Consider the following 15,039-nt stretch of genomic DNA (forward strand, 5'->3'; position numbering starts at 1 on the left):
CGCCGCTTAACGCGACCAGATAGTGTTCGCAGCTGCGGGCACCAGCCTTGCAGCGTCCCAGTGTTGTCTCAGCAACGAATCGATAGCCTCCGAGATTGTGCCGGCGTGTCTTGAGTTAAGGTGCACCAGTGCACCTATTGCACCGAGTCAGCACCAGAGCATGGTGGCTAGAAGGGGAGGTGGAAGCATTGGCGGCCGCGGAGCGTAGCAGCGGATCGTGCCAGCAGCGGTGGCGCTGCTGTTGTTAACTTGGATCACTCTACTCGCGCGGCGAGTTCGGCGTGCGCATCGAGAATAGGCCGGCGCGTTGGCGCCATGGCCGATGTCGTATGCACATACGACGTAACCGTTCGGCTTATGGTCTCAGTGGTCTTAGTTACCTCTGAAGATAAGGAGCAGGGCTTAACTACCTGATGCGAATTGAACTCTGCTAGATTAAAATGACCAGAACAGTTGCCGTCGGGGTGCCAGGCGCTCCGATCAGAGACGTAGGGCGGCATTTAATGAGCTCATGAATAAATGCTCCCTCTAACAAAATGCTGGCGCCTTCTTTAACTGTTTTAAAATACTTTATGCTTTTTCAGTTTGTTCTTTTCTTTTTCAGTACGCAGCCGTTCACTTTCCGGCTATCACATGAAAGTTCGCTGGTCGGTGACTGAAGGTAGCCCGAGTTGCTACCATATCGAGGCACACACATACAAACAGTGTCTAGGGAGTTGAAAGACTGCATGTTTATTTTCGCATGCGGTCAAACCCGGATATATGGAATCTGAAGGGGATCGCAGAAACGTTCGATATATGGGTAATTCGATATATAAAGTAAAAATTTCATGCAAACATTTTCGAGGGGATTTTGCTGCTGTTCGTTATATACATTAATTCGTTATATGTGGGTTTGAGATATCCGGGTTCGACTCTATCATGAACGTCACGTAACAAGCCGTTCAAGATCACAATCAGAAGAAAACATGTGTGCAGGCGCCACCACGTAACGCGACGAAGCTTAAAATAGCGCTTTGGTTGCCGTTTGCCTTCTCTTTCCTTGTTCTCTGCATTTACAGGGAAATGCAGCCTTGCCATGTTTGCGATAGATGCCTGCAGTTCATTAGATGGGTAAAGCACTCCTCCCCGGTCTACTTCATTGATCAAGCAGACGTCCTCGGGAATTTCAGAAACACGTGGCTGAATAAGCGCTCTCGGTCTCTCGTCACGTTTGGTTTTGCTGATCATTATTCGCGCTACATAGCCTGTTACCTAATAAATAATTGTTAAATAACCATTACTAAATCACTAAATAACCATTATCAAGTAATTGAATCCAACAAGTCAAACAGAAACCTTCCTCAAGATTGTCAGGCATGTGCACAGTGAAGACCACCAAATGCGTTGAAACAGAATTAAGTGTCACTGATGCACATACCATCATTCGGACAAATAAAGTAAGCCTCTGGCAGCTCGCGTGCGACAAGATTACCTTTCCCGAGTAACTTAATAAACTCACGTCCAAAGCAATGTGTTTGACGTTTTAAAGGTGTATTCATTATCAGTTCTGTTTTGAAGGTGCATCTGAGTTGTTCTAAAAAGACTGACACGACGGAAAACGCCGAGGAAACAGGAGACTCTGCGTCATAACAGCCATCTACTGCATGTAGTGCCACCCGAAAAAAAGCCGTCTGACGATGATTTATTGGCATCCCCTTCAAAACGCAGCAGAGACAAATATTCTTCTAGCCTACTTGATTTAATCAGGTATGCTATACATGTTTTCATTCTTTTTATACGTGATTTCATTCTATCACTTTTAATTTTTGTATACATCTGCTTAATCTTTTTTGTTTCCTTCGAAACTTTTCTATCTACCTTGTATCGCTACCTATGCCTGAAACAGATCCGGTCGTAAAAATCTCTTCTCTGCTTTTTTTCCACCAATACTTTAAAACGTGTATTGCTTATATCGACTGATGAACGATTGATGTTTCCGTCCACTTTAAATCCAGGCGCTTCTGGAAGGTGTGCGTTACCTACGGGTCTCACTGGGTGAATCCCTTCGCATTCCATTAGGATTAAAGTACCTCGAGTGGCCAGTCGCGCGGCAATTTTGCGTGTATTCGCGGGCTTCTTTCGCGCTCGGAAAAACACTTTTACGTAGCACGTATTGAGCAACAGAAAGCTGTATCAGGAGCTCTTCATGTTGCTCTACAATTTCCTCACTGGGACTTTTCGTCTAATTATAATATTTGAGAAGTTGAATAGTTAATGAAGACTAATTACGTAATTAGGCTGAACGCAAGATATATTCTGAGTATCTCCAGGCGACTACAAGCAACATTGCCTTGGTTCTGTCCAGCTACGTGGCGTCGGTGTTTTTTTTTTTTTTAAGCGCAGCTCTTATGCGCCCGTTCCTGCGTCGAGTGTCGGCGTCGGCGTAACCGAGCGAAAGAGGGCAGCGGATGAAAGAGCGAACGCGGAGCGCAGCCGAGGATGAAAAAAAATGTGTTAGGCTCGAAGTCCTCAGCAGACGGACGAGAGAGAAGTGAAACGGCGCTCTGCGCGGAGCTCGCACGAAACGATTGCAGCGCACAACCGTTGGGTTCCGCTGCGGTACGGACGATTTGTGGCAACCGCGTGCAGTTGCAGAATGTGTAGCTCAAATACAGTTCCAATCCAGCTCAAGTCCTGCCCAAATCCAGCGCTTAATAATGGAGTTGGAGGTCTGCTCAAGTCCTGCGCTTGTGTAGTTGAAATCCAGCGCTAATGCAGCTTCCACTAACGTGAAACCTGGAGAAGTGTGAAGCAGTGATGCGCCGGTGTTGGATTAGCGCTGGAAGGAGGAGCAATCGAGCGCTTGTGGGGTGGTGGCGCCCTCTCTTGCGATGCGCTGGTACCAGTCTGGCGTTTCGGAACTGATTTCAACGAGTTTCTGCTAATTATTGCGCCTAATGCTTGATTATTCCTGTCTTTTAAGTTATTCTGAATCACTTTATTTTAAACCGGCTGCGATGAATTCTGCACTTGTTCTGACCCTGTTTTGAGCACTTGCTTTAGAGCGTGATCACGACACATCACACGCGACGGACGCCGACAGCCCGGACTCCTAAAGTGCTTCGCACTTAAAAATCTGCGAGAGCGAAGATAGCGCTATCAGGAAAGCGGAGAAGGATGCAGCGGAAGCATGAGGCAGAGGAGGAGAGTATGCAGAAAGCGTGAGAAGAAAAGAGTAGTGCCGCGCAAGCTGCGCACTGCGACGGTGATGGCTACGAGATGGCGCCAGAGTAGCGCGCGTCGTCTGGGAGCTCTGTCTGCGGCGGCTGCTGCGAATCGCACCCACGCGTCACCCGCGCGCTGCCTCTCGCGATCTCCCCGATCAGCGAGGCAGTCGCGCCACACTTCGCTCCGTTCGCAAAGTGCCGCACGAGACAGATTGCCCGCGCCAGCCAATATATCGCGAAATGAAAACACGTATATAGAGCTGCGCTGAAATTTCGTATTAGGCAGTATGGTAATCGTCGCTGAATTTGCATCTGCACCTTCACTATGCAACCTTTGGAGAGCTGATCCATGCATTGCAACGTCCGCAACATCATAAAAAGGCTTTTGATATGTATGTACACTGTGATATCTGACGCTAACTAGCACTTTCTCAAATCGATCAAACTTACCGTTAGGCTTCGCTACATCACATCCGCAATACTTGCTGTAAGTCGTCTTCGGCGCCGCTGGGCAGGACAGCGTCATCTGCAAACACATGGGCGGTGAGAAATTTCCTGTTAAACACGCCTAATTCTTCTCAATCTAACATTTCGAGCACATTTTGCAAGCGTGCAGCGAACAGCATTCGAGAGGTGGTATTTGCTTGCTTAACGTCCTTTTTAATCGGCATTGGTACACTTGTGAATAATTCCTGAAGCCTCTGGTATCATTGTAGACACCTACTAAATAATGCTTATCTGCTCCTCGACTACACAAGGACTACGTGACCGCTGGCATATCTGCTGTATCGTAGGCATTTTTATAGTATATGAAGGCCATATAGAGAGGTTGGTTAAATTCTGCAGGCCACTCAAACACCTGATTATTGACATGAGTATGGTCCATTTCCAAAGCCTTTCTGTTGCTCAGGTTACTGAAGTGTTGTAGCCCAGATTTGTTCTTAATTTTTCTCTTTGTTTTTTCAGTTGCCGTGGTCAACATTTTGTCCAATACCAACAGCAAGCTAACCGGTATATAATTCACCATTCCTATGACACCACCTTTTATTTTATTTTTCATTATACCCTAAAGGGCCTCTCTGTCAGAAGATATTGCGTACGGTGAAGGAAGCAGAATCAACCCAGACTTAACATGTAAATAAGGATATAACATTCAAAATGTAAAAGCAAAATAAAATAAAGGGAAACACTGCAATTATGCACTGCGTACACTGCAATAAAACACTTCCAAAGCAGGATACACAGCCAAATTTCATTATGCAGTTAACATGTGTTCAAAAATATCAAATAAGAAAAATGATACAAAACTTGTACAGCCTTGCAGAATGACAACCCCAATATGCGGCGAAGCTGTTGTTTGTACGAACTTCATTTTCGTGTAATTGTATCACATACTTCAAAACGCAGTCATGTGGCTTGATCGTTCGAAACTCCGTGCGAAATTTCGCGCCACTCTTGAAATTCATTTCATACGCGCTCCCGAGCGCTTGAATAGGTAATTTATTGCAGAGACCGTAATTAACGCAAACACATTAAATTTTTCCTACACGCAACCCCTACCATGCCCCTCTTTTGGCGAAATATAAACTTTGCGTAAGCGTTACTAGGGACGTAAAATGACCGTGTAACGCTGTCGAGCACTTGCCAAAAAGTTTTTCGCAAACGCTCCATTCCATCCACATGCATTTAACTTGGCACACGTTTTTGCGATAGCCTACCCTTCCTCCTCTATTCTCTTTTTTTTTTCTAAATTATATCCTCGCCGGAATTCGTAGTTCTTCCAGGAAAACAGAGTAAACTCCGCGTGCTTCTAAAACACACCCACAACACTCCGGGATGCTCCTACACGTAGTGTACTGAAAAAAAAAAAGCCAACTGGCCCACCCACATTAAACTTTGCCTATAGATCGCCCATTGCTTTGCCCTTGCTTTAACCAAACATAAACGGGGCGCCTCACTTTAGTTTACCGAGGACACCGGCGAACCACGTATAATGCGAAAGTGGGAAATGTAGCTGATAACAGCCTCGGGGTAATTTCAAACACTTGATTTGGAAATGCTTTGCAAAAGCTGTACTTTATCCACACCCATATAACTTCGCACACAGATTTACCGTAGCGGTCCGCCCTTTTCTTGCCAAGTTTGATTTTGTTGCATTGCAGTTATGCCAGGGCGGCATGGTAAATCTTGCCCCACTCGTAAAATTGTGCAGCGCTTCAATATGCAGTTTATGGCGCCTGGCTTAAATCAACGAAAGCACTTTGACTTTTGTCTATACGTAACCCATAACGTGCCGCTTATTTTCGCGAGATATAATCGTTGTGTAACCTTAAATTTCCTTCGAGACATTTATGAACATGGCGCAAAATGGCCATTAATACATGTATTCAAGATATTCGGATAGGGATGTTCTTACAAAGGATGTATTTCATCCAAATGCATACAAGTTCACAGACAAATTTGCATTGCGTTTCACGCATGCTCGATTAATTTTACGTTGGTGGAACTTGTAGTCACGCCAGGTCAGATGGCTAAATTGTGCGTCACTCGTAAGAAACTCTCGTACTGCTCTGCAGCACTTGGGTAGGAAATTTATTACAAAAACCACAATTAAACCACCCACTTTCAACTTTCCCTACACATCACCCATTATCTGCCCCTTACTTTCACCAAACATAAACAAGGCGCCTTGTTTAGTTAACCAAGGACGCAGTGCGAAACTCATATCGCGCATGGGAATACTGAATAAACGACGGTTCAATAATTATTTGTAACGCTCCGAATAATTAAGCCAGATATGCTGAAATTGGAAACACCCCTTCTCAAGCGTTGAGGTCCCATAGCGGCCAAGCACCAGGCCGGGAGCGCGCTTGCACCTGTTAATACCGGTACAGGTACCCGGCGGCAGCACTTGCCTCCCACAGCCGCGGCGGATGCCCTTCAACAAGGACGTCGCTGGTTGGACAAGAGGCGCCCAGAGGCAACTATTGAAATCTCTATTGGGCCCCCTTTCGAGATGTGAGCCCCTAACGACAGCCGAGCACCAGGCCAGGGAACATCTCTACCCATTAGAAAAAAAAAAAAAAAAAAAAAACGGGATTTGAGCTCGGTACCTCCCGCACACGAGGCGGATGCTCTACCGCTAGGCCCCCGCTGGCAGCCTACATGGAAGGACCCCCTCCTTACATGGAGGCTGCCCTGAATCCGCCGCTAGTGATAAGTTGGGTTAATGAGAAATCTATACAGAAGTGAAAGAGTTCGCCTGCTCTTGTTTGAAAGGCCGGAACATGTTCTTTATTTCCAGATTAAAAAATAGAATTCTTGCAGGCCTCCGACACATTCAAATTTCACTGGATGTGATACTCCCCCTGTGCAAAGTACAAGCTCTTACTATTACTATATCCTGCCAGACACAAACACTTGCATCACCCGGCACCCCAATGAGAAAAGAACCGGCAGGTCAAGTACGTATATAAATGCCCCACTGCACGTCATGCTTATGGCGATGCCCGAAAGCACTCACTTCTCCAGATGGTCTAACTTGTTCATAAGTCCGCAGAAAGTCCCACCGTCCCTTCCCAACACGTGGTAGAGCTGGTCCGCTGCAACGCCAGAGCTGAAACCTTCACTGTGGCCGCTCCTGCTGGTGGCCCACATAAAACACTGTGAACAGGTCCAGGAAATCGACTGTTCCATTTCAGCAAGCAGGGGCCCATCTAAAACTCAGACAGCAACGACGTGGACGAGCCGTTCAGAAATTAGTTTCTTATTATTATATTATTATTATTACACACACACAAGCAAGATTCTCTAACACATATTATTTGCTAGCGTATGAAGCCCTACGCGGCAGACTACAAAGTTCCAGTCCCTAGCCCACTAACGCGCAAAGTCCGAGCGTCGCGGTATACGGCCCCCCAGTGGTCGCTCACGTGTGGTCGTGATGGCCTTGACACGCCGAATGCGTCGGAGGTGGCTTGGGTAGGCAGTGGCGGTGACGCGGCGACAGCCGCTTGGTTGGTGGCTCAGGATTCTGACGCCGGAACCGTGAACGCAGCAGACTCCCGAGAGCACAGGAAGTGCCAGATCTCAGGAACCGGCCAGGCACGGGACACGGGCAGGACCTCGGTTCGGTGGCTTGCGACCCGTCACGAGGCTGCCCAGCGATACACCCGGGTAGCCCTCTCGGGACTGCTTCCACGAAGCTTCCTCGGCCCTCGTTCGATCGGCCTTCGTGGCCGCAGCTGCCCGTTCGCTCGTGTCTTCTTCTTCCTTTTTCTCTGCCACCAACCCTTTATTATTATTATTATTATTATTATTATATTATTATTATTATTATTATTATTATTATATTATTATTATTATTATTATTATTATTATCAAGGTCCCGAAGAACTGCGCATTAAGCTAACAAAGTGGAGGCTTGGCGTATTGGTAATTCGTGGCAAAACAAGCACAACACGGAAGCGAGAAAGACACACAGGGCACTGTCTTTAGCAGGCTGAAAATTAGTTGCATCCGAACAATAAGTCCCCACCAAACAAAATAGAGTACTGACCCTTTTCGCGGCGCTCCCGTGGGCACTGCCATGTTTGATCACGTGGTGACGCGTCCATTGCTCGCTTCAGCTGCCTCCGTTGCCTCCGCGTTTACAATGCAAGCGCGTGACGCCGGTGCGGCGCAGCAGACCTCCGTTTCGATGCATATCGTAGCGGCGACTGTGTGCACGACACGAAGCTTTGACCACAGCTTTACAGGACATGTAAGTGCTTTCAGAGCTCATTACGCTTTGTCCAAACGGCGCGAGCAGCATATACAGTGATTGTACTAAAAGCGGGACTAGAAACGTATTCCAAGCTGTCCAAACTTTCCGCGTTTGAATTAAATCGGGATCAGTGTGCTCTTCGTTCTTTATTTGGCAAACATTTTGAAGCAGCGGCTTGTCATGTTTTTGACTCAGTAAAGTTCCTCGGTGCGGCCACTATCTCATTGTTTATCTTCAGTCTAATCGCTCGCGGGTGTGCTCTAAAGCCCCTATATATAAAAAGTAGCGCCATCCACTTCCCTCCTCCTCCGTTCCACTATCGCGCTCGGAGCGACCAGCGCGATCAAGGCGCGATATCGACATTGGCGCCGCCTGCGTCGGGCCTGCCGTGGCAGACGACAGCTAACGCGCTACCAGAGGAAATTCGAGGAAAACTTCGATCGCGCCCTGCGGAGAAGTTTTTGAGGCGCGATTTTGCTTCATCAGTCAGTAACTGGTTTTAATAATGCCGTTTTGGAAGTAGCAACGCGACGATGCGAGACGGCGCAAATATCAAGTGTGCAGCAAACGTTTGCGCACGCCGGATGGTAAACAAAAAAAGCCTTTTGCCCTCGCCTTGTCGGTTGAGGCAACTTAAGGCGCAGCAGCATGCTATCACAACAAAGTTCTTGTCCCTAACACGTTTGATCCGTTTGTGCGTACAGCACTTTCGTCGCACAGGCCCGAGAATGGCAGTCGGAGCGCGCTGGAAAGAAAAAAATATACAAAAGCGCAACGCGTCTTCCACGTGAGCATGGATTGGCCAATGGGGGAGCGGAGGAGGGTGGGGCGACAGGAGGCGGCGAGGAGGAAACGCCGTGGTGAGCGCGGTGGCGGCAAGATCTAAGAATGGCGCTACTTTTTATATATAGGGGCTTTAGTGTGCTCTGCTGCGATAGATTTGTTCTTGCTGCGCACGAAGCTTGGAATTTAAATGTTCTGTACTTTGCGGTAGCTTGTAGCAAAGACGTATTGTCGCTAGTCCCTCGCTTAATCTGTGGATCGTCGCGAAACGTTCAGCTTCGAACATTCGTGTCTTGTCGGTGTAGTCGCCGTCACTCATGCTTCGGCACATTGGTTCAAGTGTGCGCCCATTCACTTATTATTGATACGTTGGCGATAGGGTGGGCGTAAGTTTGCGTGCGAGTAGGCGTGGATAGTGTGCAGATAACGTGCGAGAAGCTTACTATGCCAGTAATTGGCGCTACTTCCTTTTGTAACGAGCGGTACTCCCTCTTAAATAAGTGCCGACGTTCCGGAGTTGAAGTGCTTTCTTTCGAGGTTAGCTATACAGCGCTGGCGGATGAATTATCTTTTTTGATCCTCGAGGAAAGCCGTGCATCGCGAAGGGCCGGCAACACAGGCAGCCCTTATGCAGCAGGGGCGACACAGGTTGATTCCATTCCTTAATATGTGAATCACTATTTTTGCAGCAACCTACCGCACACGTCTTCCCTTTATCGTTACACATTTTGCAGCATGGATTGGGCACAGTGCATTAGCGAACACCCAGTTTGAATTTCCGACAGCTGATCGCACAGTAGCAGGGCAGAAGCAGTAACGGTTTTGTATTCGTGCGCATTCGCTGAGGCAACGTATGGCGAGCCGCCGAAAGCGCCACCTCGTTTCTCTAGAGCAAACTGCTCCGCGAAAAGGGTCAATAGGCTGCATCGGGGACGCAGCCGCAGTGAGGTACGTGAAACGACTTGTGCGCGCTACTGATGGTGTATGGGCACTATAGGTAAACAGAAATTACGATAACCGAATACACAAGGGACATTTATTCACGCATTCAAAAAGCTTACATATGCCTAACTTACGATACAGCTAGCGGAGGTCCTGCGGTCTAACCTTGCGTGCTCACTCCCTACACACATCACACTTGCGACCGAACTCCTATAGAGTCGATGAAGACGGATTTGAACCGCGCTGTAGCCAACTCCCAGCGCCTGTGGTACTCTAGCGCATGCGTAATCTGCTCCGACTGTAGTTCCAACTGTGGGTGTGCCCTGGGATGCCGACGGACTGGTCTCGTCGTGTACCTCCATTGCAGACGAAGTCCCTCTGCTGGTGGAGCCCAGACTGCCTGCCCTGCACCTATAAGTCCATCGCATTCATAGAAAGTTGGGGTCTCCTGCGCGTGCCTCAATCTTATGGACGTTCCCTCCCTATATGGAGACAGACACGCTCCCGCCATGGTCGAAGGGGCTGGATATCTCTCTGTCTTGCTGCCCGAATCCCTTCCTGCCATTTCTGGATACAGTCGGACCCGGATATACCGAGCCCACATATAACGACTTATTGTGTATAACGAACGGCCGTGAACTCCCCTTGAAAATTTTTTGTCTGAAATGTATATTTTATATATCGAATTACCTATATATCTAACTTTCTTGTGATCGCCTTCAGATTCGATATATCCGGGATCGGTGCAATACGTGTTGAACGCGGAGGAGCCATAGCCAAGCAACCGTCAAGTTTCTGCAACAAGTTTGCAAACTTGCGAGCCTTATAGACCCTTTTCGCGGCGATCTCGTGGGCGCTGCCATGTTTGATCACATGGTGACGCGTCCATTGCTTGCCTCAGCTGCCTCTGTATTTACAATCGATGTGCATGACGCCCCGGTACGGCTCAGGAAACCCATGTTTCGGAGGATATCGTGGACGGTGGCTGGGTGAATGACATGAATGAAGCTTTGGCCACAGCTTCAAGAGGACATGTAAGCACTTTCTGAGCTCATTACGCCTTGTCCGAACGGCAATTGAGCAGTGTATATGGTGTTTCTTGCTGGAAGCTGGGCTAGAAATGTCTTCCAAGCTGTCCGAACTTTTATGAATTAAATTAGGATCACTGTGTGTGTTTTCCTCTTCGTTCTTTATTTGCAAACTCGTTGAAGCAGCGGCTTGTCATGTTTACGATTCCGTAAAGCTCCTCAATGCGGTCACTATCCGATTGTTTATATTCTGCCTGATCGCTTGCGGGCGTGCTTAGTTGTGATAGATATGTTCTTGCCTGCGCACAAGACTTGGAATGTAAATGTTATGTCCTTTGTAATAGCTGGTAGCAAAAACGTATTATCGCTAGTCAGTCGCTTACTCTGTGGACCGTCACGATACGTTCAGCTTCGAACATTCGTGTTATGTACGTCGGTGCATGTAGTCGGTGTCGCCCATGCTTCGGTGCATTGATTCAAGTGTGCGCCCATTCACTTAATCTTGACACGTTGGCGATAGAGGATGTGTAAGTTTGCCTGTGAGTTGGGGTAGATGCATGTACATAACGTGCGAGGAAACTTACTGTGCTTGGAAGCGGTGCTAAATTCCCTTTATTCTCACCGTGTGACGAGCGGTACTCACTCTTGCCGGTGTTCTGGGGCTAAAGTCCTTTCTTTGGAGGTAAGCGATACAACGTCTGGCGGATGAGTGCAACTTTTTTTTTTTTTCCTCGGCACAAGCTATGCATCGCGAAGGGCCGGCAACACAGGCAGTCCTTATGTAGCAGCGGTCCTTGACCTTGGTCACGAAACCAGTCACTATTTTTGCAGCCAACTACAGCACACGTCTTCCCTCCAACGCTCCACATATTGCAGCATGAATGGAGCACAGTGTGTTAGCGAACAGCCAGCTGCATTTCCGACAGCTGATCATACAGAAGCAGGTCAGAAATTGTAATAGTTTCGTATTCGTGCGCGTTCACTGATACAACGTGCGATGCACCGCCGAAAGCGCCATCTCGTCCCTCCAGAGCAAACAGCTCCGCGAAAAGGGTCTATATAACTTCTCATCAGCACCGGTTTTAGTACGATAATTATAGTTACTATGGTAGAGTGAGCACCAACAAGACCACTCCCGCTCGGATCGACAAGTCTACCGTCGAGCTATAGGCCTCTGTGAACACCGAGGACACATTTTGCTACGATTGCGTCAGGTGTGGCGTGACAACAGTGCCATATCTAAGCACGCGATACATGGGTGATCGATTAATGGCTTCTTTACTCTACACAGTGAACCAAAGGCACGCATGTTGGCACGGTTGCAAAGATATAAACAATACTAGTGTTACATCTGTTCGTCACATGCGGCTTTATCAAGCGATCCCCTTTATTGACCCTTTTCGCGGCGATCCCGTGGGCGCTGCCATGTTTGATCACGTGGTGACACGTCCATTGCTTGCCTCAACTGCTGCCTCCGTGGCCTCCATGTTTACAATGGATGTGTATGACGCCGGTGCGGCTTAGCAACCCTCTGCTTTGGAAGGTATCGTAGACGGTGACTGGGCGGACGACACGAAGCTTTGGCTGCCGTTTCAGAGAACATGCAAAAGCGCTTTCGGAGCTGATTAAGCTATGTCCAAACTGCGCGAGCAGCGTATATGGTGCTTGCCCTAAAAGCGGGGCTAAATATGTATTCGAACCCATCCAAACTTTCCGCTCATGAATTCAATCAGGATTATAGGTATGTTAGTCTTCGTTCTTTATTTGGCAAATATTTTGAAGCAGCGGCTTGTCACGTTTCTGACTCAGTAAGATTCCTCGGTACGGTCACGATCTGATCATTTTCTGCCTAATCGCTCGAGGGTGTGCTCAGTTCCGTTAGATTTGTTCTTGCTGCGCACAAGGCTTGAAACGTAGTTGTTCTGCACATTGTAATACCTTATAGTAAAGACGTACGTATTATCGCTAGTAACTCGCTTACTCTTGTGGACCGTCACGAAACGTTCAGCTTCGGCCATTCGTGCGCTATCGGTGTAGTACCGTGACTTGTTGTGCGTCTATAGTGCGCATATATTCAAGTGTGCGCCCATTCAATTATTCTTGACACGTTGGCGAAAGAGTGGGCGTAAGTTTCCGTGGCGCACAGTAGATACTGTGCGCAAAACTTACTATGACAGGAAGCGGCGCTACTCCCTTTGTCATTCTTTAACGAGTGGTACTCATTCGTGCCGACGTTCTGGGTATGAAGCCCTTTCTTTGAAGGTTAGCGATACAACGGTGGCGGATGAGCAAATTTGTGTATCCTCGAGGAAAGCCGTACATCTCGAAGTGCCGGAAACACGTACGGACAATTGCAGCAGCGACCCGCGAACTTGGCCCCACACATTCATTACATTCCTTAATATGCCTGTCACTATTTTTGCAGCCAACTACTGTACACGTACACATGATTCACATGACAATACACATGATTCAAACCAGCATGAATGGAGCACAGTGCGTTAGCGGAAACTCAGTTGCATTTCCGACAGCTGATCGCACAGAAGCAAGGTAGAAGCGGTAATGGTTTCGTATTCGTGCGCAGTCGCTGAGGCGACGTATGGCGCGCCGCCGTAAGCGCCATCTCGTTTCTCTAGAACAAACTGCTCCGCCAAAAGGGTCAATACTGACTGAAATGAAATGAGTTACATGCCAGAATCGTCCCCGTCCTCGTATTGGGTATAAAGGGTCACAAGATTTACGAGTACAATGACTCTGCGGTCTTCACCCACACAGAATACAGCCATGCTAACTTCACCGTTAGTTAGGCTTGAGACGTATTTATTTATGCGAGTGTACTGCAGTTCACTGCAAAATTCTACTGCTTCCGGTATTATATATCCTAGAAATTGCCGACGACATTACATGCTCTGCTTATCTCTGAGTGCGTACATCTTACACCGGTCAACGCCCCAAGCCACGCACACACACACATCTTTCTGTTACAATTTAGAATGTCACTCTCCTATTGATGAATGATAAAAGTTGAGCCGGCCCAATGTGATCTCTGGGCTACCAAACATTCACGCTCTGTATAGTCTTTGTTAGGTTCTTTGTGGCTTGGGACCATTATCCTGTTTCCTGAGAATCTTGGTGCTAGTCGCCCTCAGCCTCCTGTTCGAAAGCTTTATGTGTGTTTGGGAGAAAAAGTGACTTTTTTTTTTTCTTTTACCCGAACCATCATCACTTTCAACTAGCTTTTCGTGAGAGCTTTTTCCTTTCTCTTCAAATCGATGATGGCCCTGGATCTCGCTGTATTGATGGCCTCTGTACGCCTAATACTTGACGCACAATACTAGGATCGATACAATGTTTACTTCATTTCTTGTTTCGCCTTAGGGATTTCCAGTGTCCACTACCGATGACATGTCTGCAACAAGGTATTCATTACTAGAAAGCGATTTCTTTGCATGGACACCACCAACATATGTACCTTCTATTTCTAGAGTCGTTGCCAAGTGTCTGTTTTCCAGTTCTGCGAAGAAGTCAGCCTTCGCAACTCAACTACATCATAAATCTTATTAGCCTACGAATACATACTTTAGCATCGCATACTTTAGGCATGAGACGGGGTAGCTGCTGCAACCGACGTCAGCAGTTAAGGTGGGCGGGTTCTGGCAAGCGACGCTCAGAAATGCGTTCTCCTTGAGATCGTTTCGCACTTAGTCTACGTGGAAAATAGTTTTAAACTTCACTTACCTATTCGCCGCGGTCCTTCCCTTCCTTGGTGGGAACGAAATTCGCCGTCTCGTGATTCTCACTTGGGCGCCCACTTTCACGCGTTTGTTGTGGACGGCCTTGCTTCGCGCACTTTCGAGTTAGTTGATCTTGAGTCCGCGTCACGCGTTGATAAAACAACACAGCGGCTAGAAACAGCCAAACGGTGTGTTGCAAGCACAGTTGCAGGATGGCCACAAAATACGCCATTTTCGACGGGTATTTCGTCAGTAGCCGTCAAAATAGCCCGGGCACACTTTAACTCCTCCCCCTTTTCTTCAGCTTTCGCACACGGTGACCGTCAACCAAGGTGGTTGACAATGACATCAACAGTGCTAAATGCGCCGATCAGCTCGGTGACGCAGTGTTATCGCATCCCATTTAGCCGTCGTTCGATTTCCCGACAGCATAACATGAGTCTGTATCTCAAGTTGAAACGTATGTGCGTTTTTTGTTCCTGTTTTTTTTAACTTCCTTGAGTCACAATTTGTCCATTGTTAAAGCTAGGTTATGGTTGTAAGCATTCAGTGGCCGGATCTTGCGATGGCACTTCGCT

The sequence above is a fragment of the Dermacentor silvarum genome, chromosome 11 (genome assembly GCF_013339745.2).
Source record: "Dermacentor silvarum isolate Dsil-2018 chromosome 11, BIME_Dsil_1.4, whole genome shotgun sequence".
Lineage (NCBI taxonomy): Eukaryota > Metazoa > Arthropoda > Arachnida > Ixodida > Ixodidae > Dermacentor > Dermacentor silvarum.